The 26,465-nt window shown below is 41.7% G+C and overlaps 1 protein-coding gene and 1 pseudogene across 2 annotated transcripts in view; both read right to left on the bottom strand.

Moving 5' to 3' along the window:
- Positions 1 to 26,465, bottom strand: part of LOC150002045 (tRNA wybutosine-synthesizing protein 3 homolog) — a 272,954-nt gene that overhangs the window by 31,891 nt on the left and 214,598 nt on the right. The window lies entirely within an intron of this gene.
- Positions 25,497 to 26,433, bottom strand: LOC150002047 (rho GTPase-activating protein 20-like; annotated as a pseudogene).

The raw sequence follows: 26,465 nt of genomic DNA, 5'->3' as shown, positions 1-26,465 counted from the left end.
GCTTTTCCATCTCTCTGTGATTGCCTTCTTGCCCTTTGAAGGCCCAAACCACATAACCCACCCCCTTAACCCCAAAACAGCATATAAGCCTCAACAGCCCATGTGTTTTTGAGTCTCATACTCGTATGGTACTCCCACATGCACATCCCTAAGAAATTTGGATACTTTTTCTCTGTTACTCTATCTTATGTTAATTTGATTATTAGCCCGACCAGAAAATGTAGACAGGTGGGAGAAAAAATTATATTTTACACCCCCACAATACCAAAGAAAACTGAGTAATCCTGAAATGGTTCAAGCCACCACCTTTAAGATATCTCCAGGTAAGACAAAAGATGTGGGAGGTTGGGAGACCGGAGTCAGTTATGGGAGATTACCAGGAAAAGCACAGCAAACAAGGATAAGTGTGTTGTGCCTATTTAAAACCTTGTCTTTCCCAAAGGTAAGAGTTTCCAGAGACTTAGAGTCATCCTCTTCTTTCTGTTATGGAGAGGGAGACACCCTTGCAAGTGGAGATTTTCTTTATAAATGTAAGTGTCTCTTACAAAAGGGTAACTTCTCAGTTTTCAGAGCTTCTGCTGGGTCTGCTGGTTCTTAAAAATAACCAGCTCAAAATGAACAGTATACCAAAGAATCATATTTTGTTATGGTATTTTTTGCTCCCCTTAATGACAACTTTAGAGGGTATTGGTTCAGGGTAATGAGAAGATGGAGAAGCCCCCCAGATGTCTGTGAATGGAACCTAACTAACCTCAGGCCACCCGAGATCACAAACCTGTTCCCTAGAGGAGCTGAGGAGTTGCCCAGGGGTCTTTCCTTGGTCCACTCCTTGGAAAGTGCATGTGTCCAAGGATATTTTAATTAACACAATAATTGGTATTTTTACATCAGTCGAGGGCCACTGCATCTACCTCTAAACCACGTCCTCTCCACCCTGGCTCTGCCCCTCCTACCTGTCTGGATGGCTATTTCTGCTTCCTATCCTTGTTTGTTGGGCTTCCATGCAGCTCAGTTTTCTGGAACTTCTGATTGTCTTCAGTTTTGAGGTAGTTGTATTCCTTCTTAGTTTTGGAGGGAGACGCAGCATGTCTACCTAGGCCTCCATCTTGACCAGAGTCTAGGAGGTATTTTTAAAAAAAAAATAAATGTGTTATATTTACAGAGATTTCCTGTGCATTTTCATTATTGACTATTATTTTGCTAGAACTGTCATAACAAAATGCTACATAATGAATGGCTAAAACAATATCAATGTATTTTCTCACATTTCTGGAGGATGGAAGTGCAATATCAATGTGTTAGCAGGTTTTATTTCATCTGAGGGTTCTCTCCTTGGTTTGCAGATGGCACTTTCTCACTGAGCCCTCACACCGTCTTTCTTCTGTATGTGCTTGCCCTGGTGTCTCTCCGGGTATCAGAATTTCCTCTTCTTATGAAGGACACCAGTGAAATTGGATTAAGGCTCAGTCTAGGGGCCACTTTTTAACTTAGTCACCTCTTAAAGTCCCTGTCTCCAATACTGTTACATTGTGAGGCACTGGAGGTTAGAGTTTCAACATATTAATTTTGAGGAAGACACAATTCAGATCATAACAGGAGCTTGTGGATTTCTTTCTTTCTCTTTCTTTCCTTCCTTCCTTCCTTGTTTCTTTCTCTCTCTTTTTTTTTTTTTTTTGCTGGTTTGTTTGCTGATTATAAGGAAATCTTAAAGTTGCCTCTTTAAGAAAAAAATTATATTCTATGCTACATTTCTTTTCTATTCAGTAGGACAATTTGAGAGTGCAGATAAAAGTCTGGCCCATGCTGGAGCAGTTTGGATCTCCTTTTGAGCCTCCATCTTTTATCAGAGAAGCTGCCACTCACCTAAGAAGTCTTGGTTGTCTAGACAATCCCACTGCACTGTAAGGGAAGCCCACAACCCAGATGTCCAATGCTCATTTCTCCCTCGTAACTGAGGCAGATTCCAATGAGAAATCATTGTCATACATGTGCTTCTCTTCTGAATCTTCTCCTTATTCAACAGTCTGCATTTTCTTACACCTTGCATTGAAGGAGGAAGAATTGACCCTCCCTTAATATCTTTCAACAAACAAAATATGTGAGCCTGCCTATAGTGAGCACCTCCTTGTAGCTGGGACTTGAGCAAGTTCTCTTCTCAGGAATTAATGTGCCTAGTTGCTGGGTCAACCTCCCATCTTCCACTAAGAATGCATCATTCTTTTGCCTTCAGCAGTTATTGTTAGAATTACTCCTCCTCGAATGACATGGGTACTATTAGGTGCCCCCAAACCTTACCTCACAATTCCTACCCTCTTACTCTCTAGAAATTACTATCTCTGCATGGATATATATATTTATAAGGGTGATTAGGTAAAGGGAAAAGACAAACATTTATGCTGATCACCTTACAAGTCTTCATTCATAATTTTATTATCATCTATCAGTGCCTAAAATTACATATTTCTAAGATACCTATAGTGAAAAGATATTTCTTGAAGTATCAGATCATTTATAACACAGTTTCTTCAGAGCTTCATATCTATCCATCAGGAAACATTTTTTAGTATTACCTATATGTCTGTCATTTTCTAGGTACTGACAGGTGCTGGGTGTGTGAATACAGACATATTTAGATATCCTTTGTTCACAATGTTGCTGGTGTTGTTTATATTCAATTACATGATTTCTAGTTAGAAGGGAAAATTGTTAAGCATTTAGAAATATTCTAATTAACAAATTATTTCAGACATATTGTTATTCTATTTTATTATTAGGGGAAGTTTTTTTTTTTTCTATGCACTGTAATTTACAATTCCTCCCCCAACACACACACACACCTACACACACAGTATGACAAACTATCCATGCTTTTCCTGTGAAAATGTAAAGACCACTGTTCTCAGTTCAGCTTCTCAAGGCATTTAAACTGATGGTCATTTCATGCTCTTTTGTAGAAAAAAACATTAATCTTTACAGAGATCCTTCTTTATCACCAATAATGGGTTGATTTTACTGAGTCATACTCATACGTTCAGCAGTAACAAACAGATTATATACCTAAAGTATTAACAGAGAGCAATGCAGAAATCTAAAGTAGGCAGCAGGAAAAAAACATCCAGAAAGATGATGTTAGAACCATCTATTGCAACAAGTGTACTTTAGAAACCACTGGTGTTGCCCTGGCTCATGTGACTTATTTGGTGGGAGTGTCATCCCATAAACCGAAAGGTCACGTTTTCATTTTTTTTGTCACAGCACATGGCTAGCATGCAGGTTCCGTCTGCGGTCAGGGCGCACACAAGATGCCGCTGATCTATGTTTCTCTCTTACATTGATGTTTCTCTCCTGCCCTCTCCCTCCCCTACCCCTCTCTATAAACATGTCCTCAGATGAGGACTTAAAAATATAAACTACTGGTGTTTTTCTCTTAATATTTACCTTTACTTGGTATTATTGCTTTTATCTGAAATTAGAAGTGTCTTTCCTGCATAGGAAGAAATTATATGAGCAGTATTGGCATTATATTAGGAATGCATATATATAGAAATGGTCTGTGATCTAGAAATATAGTGCCATTCTGACTCAAATCAATGATTCTCTAAAACCTTGTAGTTCTATGATTTGTAACTATAACCAATTTAAGGCCAAACTACACAATAGATGCCCAAGAGTCCAATGTCTTACACTATCAACAAATGTCAGCTTGAATCTGGGGGAATACTTGAGGCTGCGTCTGGAGATTAATTAAACTGGTGTAGTCCGTGCCCCGTTGTTCTTGTTTCAGAAACAATGACATGTTGTGAAACAGCACTGAGTCTCTCTCACTGACCCATTTTTTTCTTTCATTCATCTACTTACATTATTATAAGCAGAGACTTGTGATTCCTTCCTGAAAAATATGTATAGATTAGGCCAAACTATTTGACATCGGGAATAGGAATTAGGATAAAAAGTCACATTTTTAAGGTAAGTGAAGCAATAAGAAATCTGTGATTTAGAACATTCTAAGCAGTATTTTTTATAAACACTTTTATTTAAATAGAAGATAATTTTACAGTCTGCTATTCTAAAAAATTTGAATGCCATGGATGAGGGTTTGATCTCTGGTCAGGGCACATACAAAAATCAACTAATGAATGCATAAGTAAGTGGAACAACAAATTAATGTTTCTCTAAGATCAATTAAAAAATTAAAATGGGAATGCAAGAGTTCTCAAAATGTTATTCAATTTAAACTCAACATAATGACATCAACTGTAAATGGAGACATTTGTTTTCTTTGTATCTTTCCTTTACAAGACAAGAACTATCATATATCTACTCTTTACCAGTGAGCAAATATTTCAGATTTGACTGATGTAAGAAAACCTAAACATGGAGCTGTTAATAACTCATAAGTAGGTATGTGAATACTAGTTTATAGATCTGTTAAAAGGTAAACAGAGGAATGTTAAAATTTTTGAGAGTTTATTTCAACAAATATCCATTTCAAATGTGCAGAGCTAAACTGGATGTGTTAGGAGAGCTCTGTTAACAGAAGAACCAGAGGAAAGGCATGTGTATAAAAAAAATGAAGAAGCAAAAAGAAAAAATATTTGATTTGCTTATTTGTCCTTAGCTTTTTATTTTGTAAATTTGAGACTTAAAAAAGATATTTTTTTATTGATGAGAGACAGAGAGAGAGGGAGAGGGAGAGAGAGACAGACAGGGAGAGAGAGAGAGAGAAGCATTGATTTGTTGTTGCACTTATCCACGCATTCATTGGTTGATTCTTGTATGTGTCCTGACCAAGGATGAAACCCACAACCTTAGTGTATTGGCACAATGCTCTAACCAGTTGAGCTACCCGGCCAGGGTCTTCTTGAGGCACTTAGAGGCTTAGATTCTGATTTGCTTACATAGGCCACGACAGCCTCAGAGCCATATCAGTCTATTGGCCTCCATATTTAATTAATTTAACAGACTTTTATTTCAATAGAGTGAAGCTTAAAATTCTAAAAGGATGCTTCCTTCTTACCAGCCCACCCTCAAGTTCTAAACTCCAAAAGTCTTTGCTACTCAGTCAGGTGACACAACTGGGTTTAGATAGTACTTTCCGTTTCTGGAATGTGGGCAAGAAAATTCCATATAAGTAGAGATTTCACAAACAACATCATACTACTGTATATGGCTTATATATTTTTTGTTCTTATTTAGAAAATGTATTTTTGAAACATATATATGTGTAGTTTATATCACAAACTAATAAAATATAGTAACACTATGCCACTATACTCTATACTGTGAAATCATTGTATTTTATTAAATACGCACATGAGCTCATGTGTCAGATATTGCAGTACAACCCAAGTATCTGCCAGGGGTGCAATTCTAAATGTAAAGCTTTTTATTTGATTCCTGCAATTGCTTAATAGTTAATGATTTGATTACCTTTGTTCATTTTATAAGTAAAAGACTATGAAATGATTGCATTTAATTTATAAATCATATGCATCAATTGCTTATGGAAGTCTCTACTCTTCTAATGTATTAGCAATTATTCAGTAATGACTTCCTTTTATAGAATCTTTACCACGCATTTGTCTTAGCTTTCTCGAACTGGGGATAAACAATGACCCTTCTATTTATGTAACTCTTATTTGTTGTAGGAGTTGTGCCCAGGCAGTCTTTAGAGTGGCAGGGACATTAGCCAGTATGTTTTACTGAGAAAACATAGATCAACAATTTGGTTTATGGGTTAAGAAGTGGTGAATAAGGGAGCTTCTGTCAAAAGTTTTTATAGGTGCTGTTATATTGTTACAGAAACAGTGGAGTCCAAAAATCCCCAGAGTTTGGGGCTGGGGGATGGGGAGAACGAAGCAGCTTTCAGAATGCCTCCACATGCCTGAGGCTGGTGGCTAGTGTCTTTCTTATGCAAAATTGCTTGGATGCTTCCAAGGCCTCAGGTAGATGGGAGGGGTCTTGAACCAGGGGATGGTATGGAAAAAGCAGACAGAGCCTACTTAAGGTTCTGTGAATGGTCAGAACAGTTTGCAACACCCACTGTGTCAGAGGATGCAGTCAGGGATATATAAGCAGCTGTGGACATTTTAGCTCTCTCGCTCTCATGTGCTCCCTCCATGTGGCTTTGAGAAGGGGTCTCCAGGCTGCTTTAAGAGGCTCTTGCCATGCGGTTTTGAGAAGGAGAGGAGATCCATGTGGTTTTCAGGAAGAGGGCAGTTAACAAGGAGGCTGAGAATCCAGGCGGTTCTGCATTGAGAGCTGGAGGGCACCACAGCACAGAAAGGACCTCCCCAGTCAGAACTGAGTGATTGGCAGCTGCTGGTAAAGCTGAACTGTGTTTGGAAAGTAGGGAAATGGTGTTTCTGACCTTCCTAAGACTGGCCAGGTTTGGTAGGGGGGAGGCAAGGATATGTGTTTATGGGTGTTTTAAAGAACATAAGACCTAACAGCAGAAATCCGCAAATAATCTAAATCTATATAACTGTTAAATAAACAATTCTTTTTCTTTTCACTAAACTCTGGTATTGAGAGTTATAATTCCGGTGGCGGGCAATCGGGCCCCTAACTAAAGAGCCTGTGGGTTTGTTTTCAATTGGAGCAGCCCAGGGGTTCTGTAACAATATGATTGAATGCCATCACATGTATGCTTAAGTAGTTTCGGTACACAGGCACATGTAACTATTATTATCCTTAATTCTTGGACCTTTGTGTTTGCTTGTAAAAGCATCACAGCAATCTCCTAAGTTTAATTTATATGAGTACTATTTTTCAGATAAGGAAACTGAGTCTTAGGTTAAGAAGGTGAAGCAACTTGCCTCAGTTTTTGGACTATTGCATATATCTTGAACTTCTTAGAATCTTAAAGAAACTTCAAAAAATTTATTAGGGTAACATTGATTGAGAGAGACTCTGGGTCCCTCGGCGTGGATGAAGAAACTACTCAGACACTCTCCATCTGAGCAAGGAAGGGAGGGGGTTTTCTCTAGTGGAAAATCACCCCCATTTCTTTATTAGCCAGGGTTTTTATCCACTTTCCACATGCGGAAGTACTTAAGGAAAATATGCAGCACTTCCCCAAATGGTAGGGAGTGAAAGGGAAATGCAGATCAATACAGGGTTGAAACATCCAGGTATTTTACACAAGGTCAAAAGCACTTCCTCTTACTTATCGTTCTGTTCTCCACATTTTACTGACAAGGATTTGAGGGTTCACAGAGAAAAACAGAGCAGGTTCCCTTTTCCTTAAAAGCCACTTTGGATTTCTATTCTATCTTTAAAATCCCCCAGAGGGTGGGATGCAGAGCAGGCCTGGGAGACAACCCACCAGCTAAGGGCCCAGCTGGGGGCGGCTCCACACAGCGGTCAGTCTCTTAAACCAAGCCTGTCTGCTTCCCACATCTCCCCATGTCTGTCTGTCCCCCACAATTGGTTAATAACATAATATAAATTTCAGGTGTGCAATTTTATAATGCAATATCTGTATACTCCATTGTGTGCTCACCATCCAAAGTCTAGTCTCCTTCCAAGTCATAGATGATATTTGACCCCCTTTTCCCTCTTCGTCTTTCTGAAGCCCCACTTCCCCACTGGCTGTCTGTGTCTCTGAGATTGTTTTGTTTGTTCATTTGTCACTTTTTGTTTTATACTCTACATATGAGTGGGGTGATATGGTTCTTGATATCTTCCATCTGACTTATTTGACTTAGCACGATACTCTGAAGAGCCATGCATGTTGTCCCAGATGACAATATGTCACCTTTTCATGGCTGAGCAGTCTTCTACTGTCTATATGTACCACGTCTTCTTTATCCAATCATACATAAGACTCCTAGGTTGCTTCTATGTCTTGGCCATGGAGAATAATGCCGCAATCAACATAGAAGTACATGTCGTTTCAAATAAGTGTTTTCAAAATTTTTAGGTGGGCACTCAGATGAGGAGTTACTGGGTGTGTGGTAACTGTTCTTAATTTTTTGAACAATCTCCACGCTGTTTTTCATAGTGACTGCATCGATTGGCATTCCCACCGGCAGTGAATGAGGGTTCCATTTTCTCCAAACCCTTTCCAACACTTACTTCTTGTCTTATTGATAATAGATATTCCAACAGGTGTGTAGTGCTATCTTGTGGTGCTTTTGATTTGCGTTTTCCTTATAAGTACCTCTTAAATATTTGAAAGTATATGCATGTGTCTATATAAATATGCTTCCATTATATGTAAATTACATTTTACAATGTTGGAAGTCACACGAACAACCTATTTTGGAAGTGTCTATGAGCTCTATATATACAACAAATTTGCATTTTAAATTTTCTAATTGTTATCTTGTCATCAGGTGTCTTAGGTCTGTGGTTTTCATTTGTGTTTTACTTTTGTACATTTATATTTCTTGCTGAGCTTTTACTTAGAAGATAAAATGAAAGGGTTTATATTATCAATGACTTTTATTTTCAGGACGTTGGTTTTATCTTTCTCATTTCAGCATACATAGGTACAGAATAAAATGGATTAGCCAGAATTCTCAGAGAACAGATCACTTTTGATATTTTCTCATTACACATAGCATAACCTTTTAAATTCTTATTACTAAATTATCTTTCTCACAAATCTATTAACTTTTCCTTATATGTACTAATTAAAAACAGAAGTAAAATTGTTCACAGGGATTATCCTGTTATTTATTTGGAACTACTTACGTGCATAGTCATCACTATAGGCCTACTATTTATGGATCACAAGGTATAACACAGAAGAAGAATGCCTCCAAAAAAGACAGAGTTGCATAGGAAATTAAAAGGAGATTGTAAATATGTGAGCAGATCTAAAAGAATGGGACTGTATAATGCAATGATAATAATAGTATCTTATGGGGCTACAGACATATTTAGAAATAAAATTATGACAATGATATCATAAATAGTATGAAAGCTCTCTAGTTTAGTGGTGGGAAATGATGCCAAAACTACATTTCAAGAATTTCTTGCAGCAAAACCTGCCTTGGTTAGGACTATAGAATTATCAAAACATGCTTGAAACTGCCTCTCCAAATGTGGTTTAACAGTCTTGAACTGTGAAAGAGAAATTCAGCAGCAATAATTGCCTGTTTGGAAAGGTAGCTGCAAAGGAAAAAAAAAAAAGAAAAGAAAACGCACAATGCCCCGAAGGAAGTGAAATGAACATCTCTCATCTGCTCTTCCCCTGCCCCATTCTTTCTCCTTTCTTGTCTCCCAACAGTATACAATGTTGCAAATGTTCATCTAGTGAACAAACATTTTTCCTAATGCGGGGTTAGGCTAAGGTCTGAGAAATCTACAAGGCATCCATCCTGTTCCAAGCTACTTGAGTTTTCCAGCACATTAGCCTAGCCTCAGTGACTTGAAATTTGGGGGTTACGTGAGCGCATGAGCACTGAGACTTCTTGAAATCGAAGTTCCCCTGCCACAGGGGTTTCTCCACATCAGGGTCCAGGATGAGTCTAGCTGCTCCATGTCAGCCGCTTTTCTCTTAAAGGACACCTGAGGCCAGGCACTCTTAAAGTACAGTAATAAAATGCAGCTAGCTACAGCTTGTAGTGACAGAGGAATACCAGGAGGGGGAGCGAGGTGGGTAAGTTAGAAGGACCTGGTTAGGAAGGGACCAGAGTGCTCCTGACCCACACAGCTGACCCAAATTGAAAGGCTTTAACGTTGCCAGTCCTGGGCTAAGTTCTACTTTTAAAGGAGAAAGTCTGCTCTATTTATTCAGCCGGCGTGTGTTTTGACTTACAATGTTAGCTACCCTCCAGTGCCACCTGGGTCAAGGAGGCTGTGCCGTCACCCCAATCTCCCTGTAGCTCAGAGGACCAGTTATTTCAGTCTTGTAGCTCTTCAACTAATCCTCTGACGTGGACATAGAATTTCACTGGAACTCTTGAGTTCTCAGTCTGGAAATACCTTTAGGGCCCATCTTCTCACAGCTGTACAAACGACTTCCTGGATTTATTATAGAAATTTGGAAACAAGACCAGAAGAGGACGCTGGGGGCATAGCACCTGGTATTTTAGCCCCTAGTCCTGTTTTGTGAGAAGGGAAGTGTGTACCTATTGTCTTTATGTGTTTGCCATGTAATCCTTACACACTCAGGTAAGAAACTGATGGCAACTCTTTGCTTGTAAAATTGCTCTTGAGGTGCTTTGCCTATCAAGTACATATGAAATATTTTCCATTCAAGGAAGCATTCTAATTCTTAGCAAATGTGTGCAGTAGGACTATAAAGCACTAAGCCCGGTCCTTACTGAGGTTGTCCTTCAGAGCAGAATTATTGCTGAGGAGGCTGCCATTGCTCCAGGCATGCCTGAAATGCTTCTCTGGTGACGGCCATGAGCCATTAGACAGCTTTCTAGCACAGGCTCATTGCTTATTGCCACCCATTACCTGGAGTCCAGTGTATTCACCAGGCTTGCCTCCAGACATCTTTCAGCTGTTTTCAAAAATCGGTGCTTTTCCATCAAGAGAAATGTTCAGAGAATTCCCACTCTGTGTCCTAGAGGGGACTGTCCAGTGCTGTGTGGTACGGTGGCAATGGCGTTGGACTTGCCAGAGCTTTTCAGCAGGCTGCTTCAGATTTGACACTCACTTGACTAGATGCATTCTTGGCTCTTGAAAAAATAAAAATAAAGAAGTCTGGTAGCTTGATAGGTACCTCATGGAAGTGTTTCCTCACTTACTGAGGGCGAGCCTAGGATTGGAAGGTTGTGTGTTTCCTGGGGTACAGTGGGAGATCTAGAAGAAAGCTGGAGTTGGCAGGGCTTTGAGTTGTGCAAAAATAAACACTACAGCTTGAGTTCCAGCCAGTTGGCAAGCATGGAAATCTTTGATGAAGGAAAAACAAGAAGAGTGTAAGCTTTTGTACTGAGTGAGAGTGAGTAGGAGCCTGTGGAGCCTGGCCAGATAGTAGAACCAGCATGGGCACTAACAAGTGCTCCCTATGGAAGAGCCTCAGAAATGGTCATTCCATCTCCATGGTCTACCCTGAGGGGCACTGCCAACTAGAGGTTAGCCTGGGCTAGTGGGTATTTAATCTGCTGTGCATTTGGCGGGATCTGTGCATTGTTGGGAAGTGGATTCCCAACTGGTTCACAAATATAAATGAAGTCTTTACATCTAGAAAGAGAAATAAGGACAGGTTATTTTCTACCTCTGAGCCTTTTGGGAGAACCACTGTGGAATGGTGAAAATTATTTGAAACATTTTAAGCTCCCTCCTTGAATTCCTGTCCCTGAGTAATTAGGTGGCCAAGAAGCCATAGGCCCTGATTGGTGTGGCTCCATTGGTTGGGCATTGTCCCACAAAGCGAAAGCTTGTTGGTTCGACTCCCGTTCAGGGCACCTGCCTGGGTTACAGGTTCAGTTCCTGGTCAGGGTGCGTACAAAGGCACCCAACTGATGTTTCTCCCTCTTTCTCCTTCCTATTCCCTCTCTGTAGAAAAACATAAGTAAAATTGTGTTTTATTTTTTTTTAAAAGAAGCAATAGGTATCCACCCCAAATTTCATCAATAATTGGAGTGATGTTAGAAGTGAAAACCTGAGTGAGCAGCTCCTCTGCCTTCTCAGAGCCAAGAAATGACAGACTGCTTGCACTGGTTATGTTGTGATGTGAAATGCATAAAAAGCCATATAATCACCTGTTTTCTCATTTCAATGTTTCAGCTATGTGGATGAATACGTGAAGTATGCAAATTATTTTAAAATACTGGAAGGATGGTACTTTTCAAAGGCAGTATCTAGATGGCCAATAAATATTACTTTTACAGGAAAAAAAAATAATGAAAAGATTGTATCAGTCTGCTAGGGGTACAACAGACAGGGTGGTTTAAACAACAGAAATTTCTTTCTCCGCAGTTCTAGAGGCTAGATGATGTGGGGCAGGAGTTCCAAGAAATCAAGGAAGGGTTCAGGACGTGATGCTTGATGTGAGCACCAAAGGACAAATCAGAACACTAGAATGGGAGAAGAGAGAACAGAACTTCCACACCAATGAAACAGTGTGTTCAAAGGCTCAGGAGTGAGCAAATCTGAAGGTCTGGAAACACATGTACTTGGAGGTAAAGTCTACTTCAAAGGCATATCTAACAACAGCTGTAAATAGGAGGACTCTGGTCCTTCTATCTAGTCTGCTCCCTCCAGCCTGTGTTCTTGACATCTGTGATTTCTTTTTTCTTCTGGCATATGGTGGGGAAGAGGACAGATTTATATATTTTTCTTTTTCATAAAAAGTAATGTATTTTATTCTTTGGGTGTTCTAGAGGGAAGAGCCTCTGAGGCAGAAACCTGCCATTCTTCCAGAATTGCGCCACTTTTGTGTATTCTGTTGTTTTAGTGTGTGAACTAACCCAATAGAAACAAACAGGGGAACTGATAGAATTCAGCATTAGAGTTTAGCCTTAATTGCTAGGTTAAGTGATGAAGGCTGTGACCTGATAGGCTTCAGTAATTCTGTTTGAATTAAGACTGTTCCCTTTTCACCAAACTTTTGCCTAGAGAGTGGCGACAGGCAGCAGGACCTCGACTGCTGTTTGCTAACAATCCTACATTTGTATCATGTAAGCTGTGTGCAGTTTATAAAGCCTTCTAACAGAAAGTGACATTTTATTTTTGACTGGAGCAACAATGAGTAGCAAGGGAAGCCGTTATTCTGGAGAAAGAAAGTGACTCTGTGTGATTTGGTCGATATCATAGGGGCAGGTGAACGGCCAAGCCAGCTCTAAATGCTAGACTCTTCATGTCAAGTCTGGGCTCTTTCCTTATATCTAGTTTCTTGACCTCAATACATATATTCATATATAAAATAATGCAGTAGTGTAATAAAAATAATATAATTTATATATATTTAAATATATATTTTTCATCTCCTAGAGATATTCATCTCTGGCTGTTTATTTTTCCAACTCTAAATATAATTAATACTCTTATGCTTCCTAGGAATCTATTTGTTTCCTTGGCTGGGATTTTGGATGCAAAGAGAACTATGGGAGGGAAAAGATATGGGGTTAAGTGGTAATACACACACCCACTCTCAGCCCTGACACACGCAGAGGTACAAACATATGTAAGAAGAAAACATACATGATTGCTGTTGAGGAAAAGGGGAGCCACTGGGACCTGAGAAGAGAGATGATGTCAAATAGGTAGACACTTTCCTGACAACACAATGCCAGAGAGAGTTCAGAGAAGACAGGGGAGGAGAGAGTGTTCTTGCTCTTCCTGTGAGGGAAAAGAAGATGGGAAGAGTTGTAGCAGAGATCGTCGGCCAGTAGGGCCTTACCCTGCTTTCTTTCAAAGCCTGTACCAAGCCAGCATGTCGATTATACTGAGAAACAAGGTTATGAAAACACATTTGTATGTATTCTATGGAAACTCTTATTAGTATTGAGGGAAGATGTAATTCAATGTCTGCTTTAGTGTTTAAGTTTTGATTAATTTACCAGAGCACTAAGAAGGCAGTAAGCTATGTACAATATGGATGGAGGGTATAGATTCCTTAGTGAAAGAAACATCTGACAGAGGAAAATAAAATTATATGTCTGGAAGTATTGCATAACTTGTTAGGCCTATACATATAGAAAGAGTTTCATAGTGAACATGTCTATTCTTGCTTTATCCTCACTATTAGATTGTAAGCTTCTTAAGACTGAAACCTTCTTTTCCCTTTCTCTCTCTTCTAGAACACATTGCTCTGCTTATTGTCAGTGTCATGTATGGCTTTCTAAATTCTTACATTAATTAATCTTTTATGTATAAATATACAAAAATGTTTACTTTCTGAATCATACAGGCATAGGGTGAAATATTGAATTACATCGGTTCTGCCACTTTCCAATGAACCTAAAATAGTTTTAATAATAATTATCCCATGATAATTTTATGAAGGTTAAATAATTCATATGAAGCACTTGTACAATGTGAGCAAACATCATTCATAGCCATCATTAATTGATTTTCTTGACTAAAGGAAGAAATTATGTACTGTCTTTAAAAACATTGGAAATGGGAATATTTTGGGTTTCCAAATACTGGGTCTCATCCAAATAATGCTACAGTTTCACTGATAGTTTTCAAAGCAGCTACTTTTATATCATTCATATCTTTGAAATAAGGTATAGTCTTTCAAGAAATGATACAATCAAGAAAGCGTATGTCATGGGCAACTGAGTGGGGACTGAATGTGGGGGAAGGGAGGTGCAGGGTGCAGGGAAGCAAGAGGGGGAAAAAAGTGAGACAACTGTAATGGAAAAACAAAAAAAAATTTTTTTAGTGGGGAAAAATGAAAATATGAAGAATGGAAATGCCAGTTCAGTGAATATTAGGACAAAGATTTTCCTTCACATTGTATATTTTTCTCCCTATCTGATCTCTCCAGAGTTTGGCATTCTAAACAATTAAGTAATGACATAAGTTTCTTTGCATAAAACTAATAAGACCAGTTGCTAATAGAGGTTCCTTTTTTTTTCTTTTTTTTTGACCAAGTCTTTGACTGGAATGTCAAGCCTAAAGGAGACATGCTTGCACTCAGGTTGTTACCAAAAAGCCCCAAGGAACTGGGAATGACTTTCAAAGGTAGTAAAAGTCCACGAGATAAAAGGCCTGGTACTATGGTTGTTTGGTCCACAGCAATCTTTCCAGGGAAGGAACAAAGGTTGTTTTCCTGAAAGATGGCTAGAAGGGACCTTAAGGCACAATGAAAAACAAGAAAGACTTGGAAAGGACAGGTGCGTACAGGCAAGGATGAATGCCAGGTATGTGGCCCAGCTTCTGTGCCCTGAAGAGCAGACAGAAGGTCACCCTCAATGTTCCTTGGGTAAGTTCCAGCAAAGCAGAACTAAAGATCATAAGTGATCATTTGCTGCTCTTGTTGTGTTTATGCAAATGAACAGGATAAATTAAAAATGGACTTAATGCAGTCCCTTTAATGACAAGGAGGATAATCTTAGGGAGAAAAATCATTATTCAAGGAAAATCACAATGATCAGTGGTAGACTATAAAGTAGTCCAGCTAAGCATCTTAAAAGTTTCTTTTCATTTAAAATATGTTTTCATTTGAAAATTAAACCACGTCTGTGATATCATCAAAGATATTTAAGTTGCAGGCAAGTAGAATGTCAAGTGCCTTGCAACTGGATGTCTTCTCAACAAGACAGTCTTACAGATTTAGAGACTTGTATGTGGGTTATGTTACATAAATTAACGTGTTTTCTGTTTTCAAAGGGCATAAGCCTATGATCTCATTACCTGAGTAATTGTCTGTACGTATAAGCCTCACTTAATCTTCTCTGCAGCGCTGCCTCCTGAGACTCAACAGTTTGACTGAACTAAGTGGCTGGGTTGTTGAAGAATGGGGTAATCTGTGGGCTTCACTTTAAAACTGGTTTCTCTTTTCAATCCTAGTGTCTTGGACAGAAAGGACCCAGAGGTCTGAGAAGGGGGAAACTTAAACTATTTCCCTCAGCCCAAACTAAGTATAATGGGCAAAAGGGTTTTGGACAGGTGAGATGTGCCTAGCACACCTTCCTCCAAAGAAGCACCCCCCTTTTTTTCCCCCTAATGTGAACATTGAAAAATTAATCCCTACCTTTTGTCATCTAGTAGTTATGGATTGAATGATGTCTTTTAACCCTTTTTGCCAAATCTGTTGCCCCCAGAACACAACAAGGATGCCAGCCTGTTAAACCAAGCACGCCGTTATCCGGAGACAGCCAACTGACCTGGAGTCTGCACGATCCTTCCCCATGTGGGAAGGCCACCCTCTCCTCCTCACCCCCACTATTATTAGGGATTTCTGGACCCAAGGGTAGGTAGGACGACGACCATGTCCAGCTTTAAGCAGCTAGAGGAGCTTGAGACCTTCGCCCATTGTCCTTTATAAGATTACAAAGGGTCTTAATATCTGAGAGGGAGAGATAGTTATTTTTTATTGTTAAAATAATTAATTAATCACATATTTACTAAAAAAAAGGAGAGAGAGAGAAGAAGAAGAATATATGAAAGGGTGAAGCGGGAAAGCTTGTATGTACAAACCATGGGTATGGACTTGGGGGGGTATTGCTGGGGGAAGGAGATGCTGGGTGGGGGGAGTAAAGGGGAGAAAGTTGGAACTATTGTAACAATATAATCAATAAAATACATTGAAAAAAAAAAAAGAAAGTGTATGTCAGATTTAATTTCATGATTTGACCCAACACGATGTTCACATCTGTCTAAAAATGGACTGGAGTTTCCTGTAATCCTCCAAAAGTAGATCTGAGCTGCAAGACCCCAGATTCCTGTGAAGTAAAACTTCTCACTCAGACAAAGGATGTCTCTTGGCTCCCAATTGCTCTTCCAAATTTTTGCCTTTAGAGCATAACTGAAATAAGGATAAATTTAGACTCTAGTCTCTCTGCAGCTGAATAAACAATGGGCACAATCTCCAGGACAGGTAGAGCCCTCGATGGATAGACCAGCTGAATATGTACACACACAAAAAAGACCCACCTTACGCACACATTCTAAATCCCTTTGGCCACCTTGGACACATCATCTGTTGTCAGAACTTCCTTTTGTGGAGGAATTTTCTTTGAGGTTTTAATGGTATTTGTGGGGTTGTTTCCTATTATTGTTGTCTAAAGAGTCATGTGGTACAAGATTCCTGTTCTGTGTATGAAGGCCACTGGCCTCCTTGTGCAGATATTTTTTTTCAGGCTATTAATAACTTTATCAATATCATCAAAAAGTAGTGTCAGACATATATTACAAAAATCTAAGTACATTCATTATTGTGGCATTTAGAGAATTCTAGATTGATATTATGGATCAAAATCATTTAAAGAAAAAATTCTCAGAGATAATGATTAGAGATAGTAGAATATGTATGAGTCATTTTTTAAAATGTAAATGACCACCAGTATGCAAATTTCTATCACTATCCATATCTGTATCTACAATTATATATCTCTCTATCCATCCATCGGTCCATCTATCCAGTCATTCATCCATCCATCCTCTGAGTCATATTCAGTCAATTTCATGGTAAGAAGAAAATTGAAGCTAAAATAAGTACATCCCTGTTATTATAGATACTGCCAGTGTTTATTCTCATGTTACGGTACAGCGATGATGTAGGTCAAAAGAACTCTTTCACTTGGTATCATCAAGAATTGCCCTCCTGGGTAACCCTCACAGGAAGAGGCAGAAGTACATGTTTAACAGGTAGTACAGGATGTTGACTAATTCATTCCCAGGCTTATGTTTATTCTTAACCCAACTTCAAACAGTTCTTTTGCAAGCTTTCTCTCATTTGAGCTTCTGATGAGAGTGGCCAGTCGATTGAACGTTGGCTTTCTACTAAACTAGTAGACATTTCTTCTCATCTAATGTTAGGCACCAAAAAGGGATTGACTCAGAAACTGCAGATAATCATGATTTATCTAAACAGCACAACACAAATGACTCCCATTACCATATTATTAATCATTAACTGGTACGTAATTTTCCTCATTTTTGTAGAATGAAGTAAATTACAAGATCTTAAACAACCAAAAGATTTATTTTATAGAAACACAAACCTACACAAGTAGTTGAAAAACATTGAAAAAAAAAGTGTGTGTGTGTGTGTTTTAATAAAGTGACATCCGTTTTGGCACTTGGGTGTGCAAATTAAAAACCTAGGTGCCTTCTCTTTATGCTCTGGCAGATAGAAACTTACTTATTGTCAGAGTCTTAGCCTGGGCCATGCACTTAGTGGTGGAAAATGCCTTCCTGTGGAGTTGTGTGAAGAATGAGGAAATAAAAGGGAAAAAGGGAAACCAATCCAAGTTGTTTTCACACAGTGCCCACACTTTTGAGGGACAGATACATGACCTGGTGGGACTTGAGGGGATCCTGTTTGAGAAATTCCATCTGTGGGATATGAGTTGAGATGCTGTTAGGTTGCACCGGTATTAAGCTGCTGATGTCCATGTTGAACAGGCTACCACAATGCACACTGGCTGGTGTAAAAGATGTACTTAAATGGTTCATAAAATGGAGTCAGAAGAAATATTAAAACCACCAAGGGAAAAGTTTTCAGATGCTAGACTGAAACTATAGAGTAAATAATAAGATTTAATGAGAAATATATAACCTCCTTACATTATAAAAATAAAGTTTCTCTTGGCATTTTATGTTAAGATCTTGGAAATCTGACAGCCTTTGAATTAGAAACATATTAAACAGAAATCTCTTGTTATAAAGGAAAGAAATTTTCACGAACACATTCACCACCTTTAAAAAAATTGCCATTGCTGTATTAAAACAGATTTGTTAAATGAAGAATTGTTGGACTTCCTTTAAATTGCTTCTGTAGTACATACGTGTTCAAAAAAAAGAACTCTGTCTTTCATTGCATTTTTCCTTACATAACCAGACTGTGTCTGATCACCTTAGCACCCTGGTTAAAATTAATCAGGCACTTGGAAAATTCTGTTTAAAAGCTCTTTGTGTATACACAAAGTTTTCATTAAGAAAATTTCACTACTTATGCAGAGAGTTCTCTGACTTACTTTTTGTCTGGAAAAACAATTCTATCTGATTTTCATGATTTAAATTGTGACAATCTCCACCCAAAATTTCACTAAATTTTCAGTGAACCAATTCATAATCAACGTCATATATTCCACTCTAAAGTGAGTCCTTCCACTACAGCAATGGAGACTTAGGTACAGCAGCAAAAAGGCTGGTCTGGGTGCCTAGAGACTCAAGTTCTGAACTGAGCCCTGCCAGTAGCCAGGTGCATACGGGTGGGAAGGCTGATTTAGCTCTCTCAGCCTTGCCACCTACTTACTAGTCAATGTCCAAGAAGAATTTTTGCTTCTAAATCTAGAAGCAGATTTAGAGCCAGGCTGACCACCTTCTGATTTAAGCTCTGGCATTGAGTGAATCTGAGATTGGGGACAAGTAATTGAATTTCTCTGAGTCTGAGTTCCACCAGCTGTTCTTTAAAATTTAAAAATATTGATTCAGAGTTTTTTTGAGAATGAACTGAAATCACTTATGTAATGCATGATATAGAGGGTGGCTCATTGGAAATGGTTTTTGATGTTTCTTATTTGCCCTTTTGCAGAATGCAGAGCAAGAACCCACAGACCGAAGTTCTCTGCTAACCTGGCACATAGCCTTTTCTCACACATAAGTACTGGACTTTCCCCCTCCATCCAAGGCTGAACTTGAATTTTCCATGTCTTCCTAAATCCTGTCCTGCTTTGTCTCCTTGAAGAGATTTACTCATTGATCCCAAAGTCTCCCTTCATCTCACCAGCACAGACATATGCTCTCTTGCTTCATCTGTACCTGGGTGTGAGTGTATTCTCCCTGACACAGTATCTCCCTGCAGCTATTTCTCTCTTTCATCACCACAAAATTCTAAAGAGCTGCCTACATAGTGGGCCTCAGCTTTATCTCTCATTCACTCCTCATCCCATCTCTAAGACTTCTTTCATACTTGTTCATGACAACCTCCCATTCCATGGTCATGACAAATGCAGCACAGACTTCTCCATCATCTTACTCACCTCTCAGCATCATGCAGCAGGATGGAGCACTCGCTTTGTCTTAGGACACTTCCTATCTTAGTTCCCTGTCACTCCCTATCCTGAGTTTCCTGCTCTTATGGGTTGACTGTCAGTTTCTTCCCTAGATTTGTCTTTGTCCTCAGCCCACCCTGGTGGGGTCAGCCCGGGTTCAATCTTAGTTCTTCTTCTGTCAAAATGAATTCCCTGCCCCCAAATCTCATCTGTCCTCATGGATTGAAGCATCACTTTGTGCTACTTATGCACAGCTTTTAAAAGACAGGTGACAGATGCTAGCTAGATACACATAGATTGTGACTTTTGCGGCATATGACGGGTCAGACTTCACCCTAGTTCTGCAACTTACTAGCTGCACCACTTTGGGTGAATCACGTCACCTCTGTGTGTGCCTTACTTTAATTCCATTTCATAGGGTTATTGGAAGTGTTAATCAATATTGACTCCTTTGAGAAGTGTCTGACACATAATCAGTGCTACATAAATATTTATTTAATGTCATTGCTATTTTTACAGTAATTTAGATTGTCACTCCCCAACTTAAAACTCATCTTCCATTGTGCTTAAAATAAAATTCAGCAAACTTAGTTTATCTAGGAAGCCCTGCATCAACTGAGACCAGCTTTCCCCTCAATCTTCATTCGTATTCCTCCATCCCCTCTTGTTCATTATCTGCTAGTCACATGGCTCTTATTTTTCTTTGAAGCTCCTCAGACATGACAATATCTTTCTTGTCTCAGGGCTTTGGCCCGTATCACTCACCCTGTTTTCATTGGCAGCTCCTTCACACCCTTTAGGATGAAATGTAAGTATATCTCCTTTTTCTTATACACTGTTCCATGGTTACATATCTGGAGCTGCTCCCCACTTCCCCTACCCCAGTTTTCTACCTTGACCCTTCTTCATTGTCTTTACAGCACTTATCACAATGTAACAGCTAATGTTCATGGTTTTGTTTTTGTTCTTCTCTGCTGAAACATGAGGTTCAAGAGAGCAGGAATTCTGTGTTTCTCTCCACTGGTCAGTGCCCCACACTTGTGAAATGCTCAAAGCTACTCGTGCAAAATTGAGCAAATGAAGATGTTGGAGAGTAGTTTTTTAATTTTTTTAAAATCTCAATGTAAGGTATAACTTTAAATAGATCCACTGAGGAAGGATCTTATAAACAAGTGAAAGTATTCAAGCAACATTAAAATCACACTGGCAAATGATGCTAGAGTGAAAGTGTGCTGGCCCTGATGGGAGTGGCTTAGTAGATGGGGCATCATCCCTCAAATGGAAAGGTCCTCAATTCAATCCCCAGTCAGGGCCCATGTCTGGGTTGTGGGTTTGGTTCTCAGTCAGGGAGCATACAAGAAGCAACCAATCAAAGTTTGTCTCTCATATTGATGTTTCTCATCTCTCCTTCTCCCTCCCTTCCCCTCTCGAAAGAAAGAAAGAAAGAAAGGAAGAAAGAAAGAAAGAAAGGAAGAAAGGAAGAAAGGAAGAAAGAAAGAAAGAGAGAGAGAGGAAGAAAGAAAGAAAGAAAGAAGAAAGAAAGAAAGAAAGAAAGAAAGAAAGAAAGAAAGAAAGAAAGAAAGAAAGAAAGAAAGAAAGAAAGAAAGAAAGGAAGAAAGGAAGAAAGAAAGAAAGAGAGAGAGGAAGAAAGAAAGAAAGATTCTTCTGCATTTCTGTACCTTTATTTCTCTATTTTTTATTGAATGAAAAAAAGGATTGGTATTACTTTGTAACATGTTTGTATAATACCAGCAATGGTCCCCACTTCTAAATAAAATGAAGACTCCTTGTTCTTACATGCTTACAAATTTTAATATGCTTTTTTTTTTTAATTTGGAGAATGGTCCTTTATAGACAGCATGGATTTCCTGCATATCCATTATCAGTGCCTTGAAAAGCAAATAAGTTTAAAAGCTAACAGCAGCTTCTGCCAGTCCAAAAATAGACACTGACTACATAACACATGATATGAAAGCTGTCAAGATCTAAACCTCCAATTCCATCGCCTCTGACCCAGCATGGGCTCAGCTCCAACACTCTCAGTCTCCTCCGACGTGGTCATCAGCTCCACTCTAGCACGTTCCATCACCTCCAGTGGGTCCCTCTGCTCTGCTGCACCAGCTGCCATCTCCTCGGACTTTGCCATCTCCTCGGACTTTGCCATCTACTCCACTGTGACACCTTCTATCGCCACAGGTCTGGCCATCTGTTCCACTCAGTAACCTCCAATCACCACAGGTCAGGAAATCTGCTTCTCTCCGACACCCTCCATCAACTCTGATGGGGCCAACTGCTCTGCTCCAGAACCTGCCATCGCCTCAGGCCTGGCCGTCTGCTTCATGCTGATACATTCCATTCCCGCCTCTGGTCATCTGCTCAGTTCCTGTACTTTCCAATGTCGCCAGTGAGACTGTCTGCTCTGCTAAGGCACCTGCCATTGCCTCTGGATAGGCTGTCTTCTCTGCTCCAGCAACTTCCTTCACCTTGAGCCTGACTATCTGCACTACTCCAGCACATTCCTTCACTGCATATCTGGTCATCTTCTTCCCTCTGGCACCTACCTTTGCCTTGGGACTGGCCATCTGCTCTACTCCATCACATTCCATCGCTGCATAAATGGTTGTCTGCCTCACTCTCACACCTGGCATTGCTTCTGGTGAGGCCATCTGCTCTGCGCTGGCAACTTCCATCACCTTCGATAGGGCTGACTGTTCTAGTCTGGCACCTGCCATCGCCTCCGGTGGAGCCATCTGCTCCTCTATAGCAATTTCCATCATGTTGAAACTGGCCATCTGCCATGCTCTCCCACTTTCCTTCCCCCGCCCCCCCAGGCTGGCCTTCTGCTCTGCTCTGGCACATTCCATCACCTCATATGTGGTCGACTGCTCCACGCTGTCAGCTTCATTTGCCTTGGGACTCGCCTTTTGCTTTGCTTTGGCACTTTCATTCGCTGCATATCTGGTCCTCTGCTCCCCTCTGGCACTCTCCCTCACTGCATATCAGGTGGTCTGCTCCCCTCCGGCGCTTACCATCACTGTATATCTGGTCGTCTGAGCCTCTCTGATATTTTCCTTCACCTTGGGCCTGACCATCTGCTCTGCACCAGCACCTCCAATTGCCTCTGGACGGGCTGTCTTCTCTGCTCTGGCACCCTCTTTCACCTTGAGCCTGGCCATCTGCTCTGCTCCAGCACATTCCATCACTGCATATCTGGTCATCTGCTGTACCACGGCACTTTCCATAGTTGCATATCTGGTCGTCTGCCTCACTCTGACACCTGCCATTGCTTCCGGTGAGGCCATCTGCTCTGCGCTGTCAACTTCCATCACCTCCGATGGGGCTGACTGCTCTGGTCTGGCACCTGCCATCACCTCTGACGGGGTCATCTGCTCCTTTCTAGCAATTACCATCATGTCAAAATTGGCCATCTGCTCCACTCTGCCGATTTCATTTCCCTCTGGGCTGGCCTTCTGCTCTGCTCTGGGACATTCCATCGTGGCATATCTGTTCAACTGAGCCACTCTGGCACCTTCCTTTGCCTTGGGACCGGCCATCTACTCTACTCCAGCACATTCCATCACTGCATATGCGGTCATCTGATCCTCTCTGATTTTCCTACTCCTTGTCCTGGCCATCTGCTTCACTCTGCCACCTTCCTTCCCCTCTGGGCTGTCAGTCTGCTCCACCCAGCACTTTGCATCACTGCTTATCTGGTCCTCTACTCCTCTCTGGCACTTCCCATCACGTTGAGCCTGGCCATCTGCTCCGTTTTGGCACATTTCTTCACTGCACACTTGGCCATCTGGTCCACTCCAGTGCACTCCGGCGCTCTCCATCGCTGCATATCTGCTCCTCTGCTCCACTACCGCACCTATAAATGCTTCCAGCGAGGCCATCTGCCCTGCGCTCACAACTTCCATCACCTCCGATGGGGCTGACTGCTCCAGTCTAGCACCTGCCATCACCTCTCACTGGGCATTCTACTCCTCTCTGACACTTCCATCATATCAGGCCTGGCAATATGCTCACTCTGCCACTTTCCTTCCCCTCCCCAACTGCTCTGCTCTGGCACATTCCGTCGCTGCATATCTAGTCCTCTGCTCCACTCTGGTGCTCTTCATCGCTGCCTATCTGGTTGTCTGTTCCACCATGGCACTTTCCATAGCTGCCTATATGGTTGCCTGCCTCACTCTGGCACCTGGCATTGCTTCTGGTGAGGCCATCTGCTCTGCGCTGGCAACTTCCATCACCTCCGATGGGGCTGACTGCTCTGGTGTGGCACCTGCCATCGCCTCCGGTGGGGCCATCTGCTCCTCTCTAGCAATTTCCATCATGTTGAAACTGGCCATCTGCTCCACTCTGCCACCTTCCTTCTCCTCCGGGCTGACCGTATGCTCAGCTCCTGCCTTTGCCATCACATCGGTCCTGGCCATCTGCTCCACTCTGCCACTTTCCTTCCACTCTGGGCTGGCCATCTGCTCTGCTCTGTCACATCCCATTGCTGAATATCTGTTCCACTGATCCACTCTGGCACCTTCCTTTGCCTTGGGACTGGCCATCTGCTAAGTCCAGCACATTCCATCACTGCTTATCTGGTCGTCTGATCCTCTCTGATATTTTCCTTTGCCTCAGGACTGGCTGTCTGCTCCGTCACAGCACTTGCAATTGCCTCCGGACAGGCTTTCTTTTCTGCTCCAGCACCTTCCTTCACCTTGGGCCTGGTCTTGACTCTACTCTAGCACATGCCATCTCTGCATACCTGGTCCTGTGCTCCACTCCAGAGCTCTCCATTGCTGCATATCTGATCCTCTGCTCCACTCCGGCACCTACAATTGCTTCCAGCGAGGTTGTCTGCTCTGCGCTGGCAACTTCCATCACCTCCAATGGGGCTGACTGCTCCAGTCTGACACCTGTCGTTGCCTCCAGCAGGGCCGTCTGCTCCTTCTGGCACTTTCCATCATGTTGGGTCTATCCATCTCCTCTGCTCTGGCACATTCCATCCTTGCATATTTGGTTGTCTGCTCCTCTCCAGCACCTGCTATCATCTTGCACTGGGCCTTCTGCTCCACTCCAGCACTTTCCAGCACCTCTGGCAATGCCCTCTGATCTGCTCTGGCACCTTCTTACATTTCTAGACTGGCCATCTCATCTGCTGCTGCACATTGCGTGACCTCTGGTGAGGACCTCTGCTGCACTTTAGCACCTTCCATTGTGACAGGTCTGGTCATTTGCTCTTCTCCAGCACCTGCCATCACCTCCGATGGGGCCAACTGCTCAGCTCCAGCACCTGCCATCATCTTTGATGTGGCCAACTACTCCACTTTGGCACATTCTGTCACCTCCAGCGAGGCCATCTGCCTGCTCTATCACCTTCTATCTCCATGGGCCTGGCCTTCTGCTCCACTTTGACACCTTCCAGTGGTGCATGTCCGGCCTTGTTCTCCACTCCAACACCTCCCAGAGCCGTAGGTCTAGTCTGTTCTGCTCTGGCACTTCCCATCACCTCTGGCAGGGCCATCTGCTCCATTCTGGCACTTTCCATCTGCTTGGACTGGGCCTTCTGCTCTGTCCCAGCACATGCCATCACCTCCGGAGGGGCAGACAGCTCTGCTCCTTCGCTTTCCATCACCTTGGGCCTGGCCAACTGCTCCAGTCCGGCACTTGCCACCTCCTTGGGCCCGACTATCTGTTCCAATCTGGCATCTTCCTTTGCCTCTGGCAGAGCAAATAGCTCCATTCTGGCACATTTGTTAGCCATGGGCATGGCCTTCTGCTCCGCTCTGGCACCTGCCATTGCCTCTGACAGGGCTGTTGGCTCCACTTCGGCACTTTCCAACATATCAGAACTGGAGGACTGCTCCACTCCGGCACCTCCCATCACCTCTGGTGGGGCCATCGGCTCAATTCCGACACCTTCTATCATCTCAGGCCAGTCTTCTCCTCAGCTCCAAGTACCTCCATTGCCCTTAAGGGCATGTCTTTCTGTGTAGCCTACAGAGAGTTGGCTTCTGGAACACCAGAGGCATGGAGAGGTGGTTGTGTGGGCTTTCCTAGAGAAGATCTGTTCTTTTTCTCTGATCAGAATGCCCTTTTTTTCTTTTTGAAGGAGCAGTTTCTCAAATGGGCCAAACCTTTGCACCACCACATGTTTTGGTGAAGAGTTTCAGAGTGCATTTCTGACTGACACTTGAGGGTGTCTTCTTTTGTGCAAGACAGCACAGAAGAGATCCCACACATTCCAGAAATGACACGGCCACCGCACAAGTCAGATGAAATTTTCTCCCACTTTCTCTGGCCCTGAAAAGGGCAATATGTTGGACAGGAAGATTCACCAGGTGTAAACATGGAAAGTTCAACAATGTGAGAAGCAGCACTCTCTTGGGAGCTCACTGTATTTGGATTGGACAAATGCATGTTCAATATTGAGGTCGAAAACTTCTTCATCTTAGGCTTTGTGGCACTCCTTTCACCCACCTTGATATCCTTGATGAATCTCTGATTCATAAGCTTTGGCCCCTCTGGTGGAAAATGATGTCTGCTGCCTCAGAGAATCATCCTCTCCATTCAGGCAACTGGCTCTGCAGCTAGTTATCTTTTGGTTCTTCCCAAATAGCTTCTGGAGACAGTTCTGTTTGCAGGGCTGGTCATCAGTGTTGGGCTCTGAGTAGCATTGGTGCCTCCTTGAACTGCTGAGAACATGTGTTGTGTGTGACTGAAGGTGGTCAGATATGTCTGCATCAAGGAACTGGTTCCTGGAATGATCACTTGGGGACCCATGGCTGCAAGATGCCACAGAAATGGCCACCAGCTTGGTATTAGGGGGATGCTTCACAGAATCCCCTTCATTACCAAGCATGATTTTCTTAGCATATTGATGAGTGGCATTGA

This window comes from Furipterus horrens, unplaced genomic scaffold (assembly GCF_987537825.1).
Source record: "Furipterus horrens unplaced genomic scaffold, mFurHor1.1.pri manual_scaffold_9, whole genome shotgun sequence".
Classification (NCBI taxonomy): Eukaryota; Metazoa; Chordata; class Mammalia; order Chiroptera; family Furipteridae; genus Furipterus; species Furipterus horrens.
This window is presented reverse-complemented; position numbering and strand designations above follow the sequence as displayed.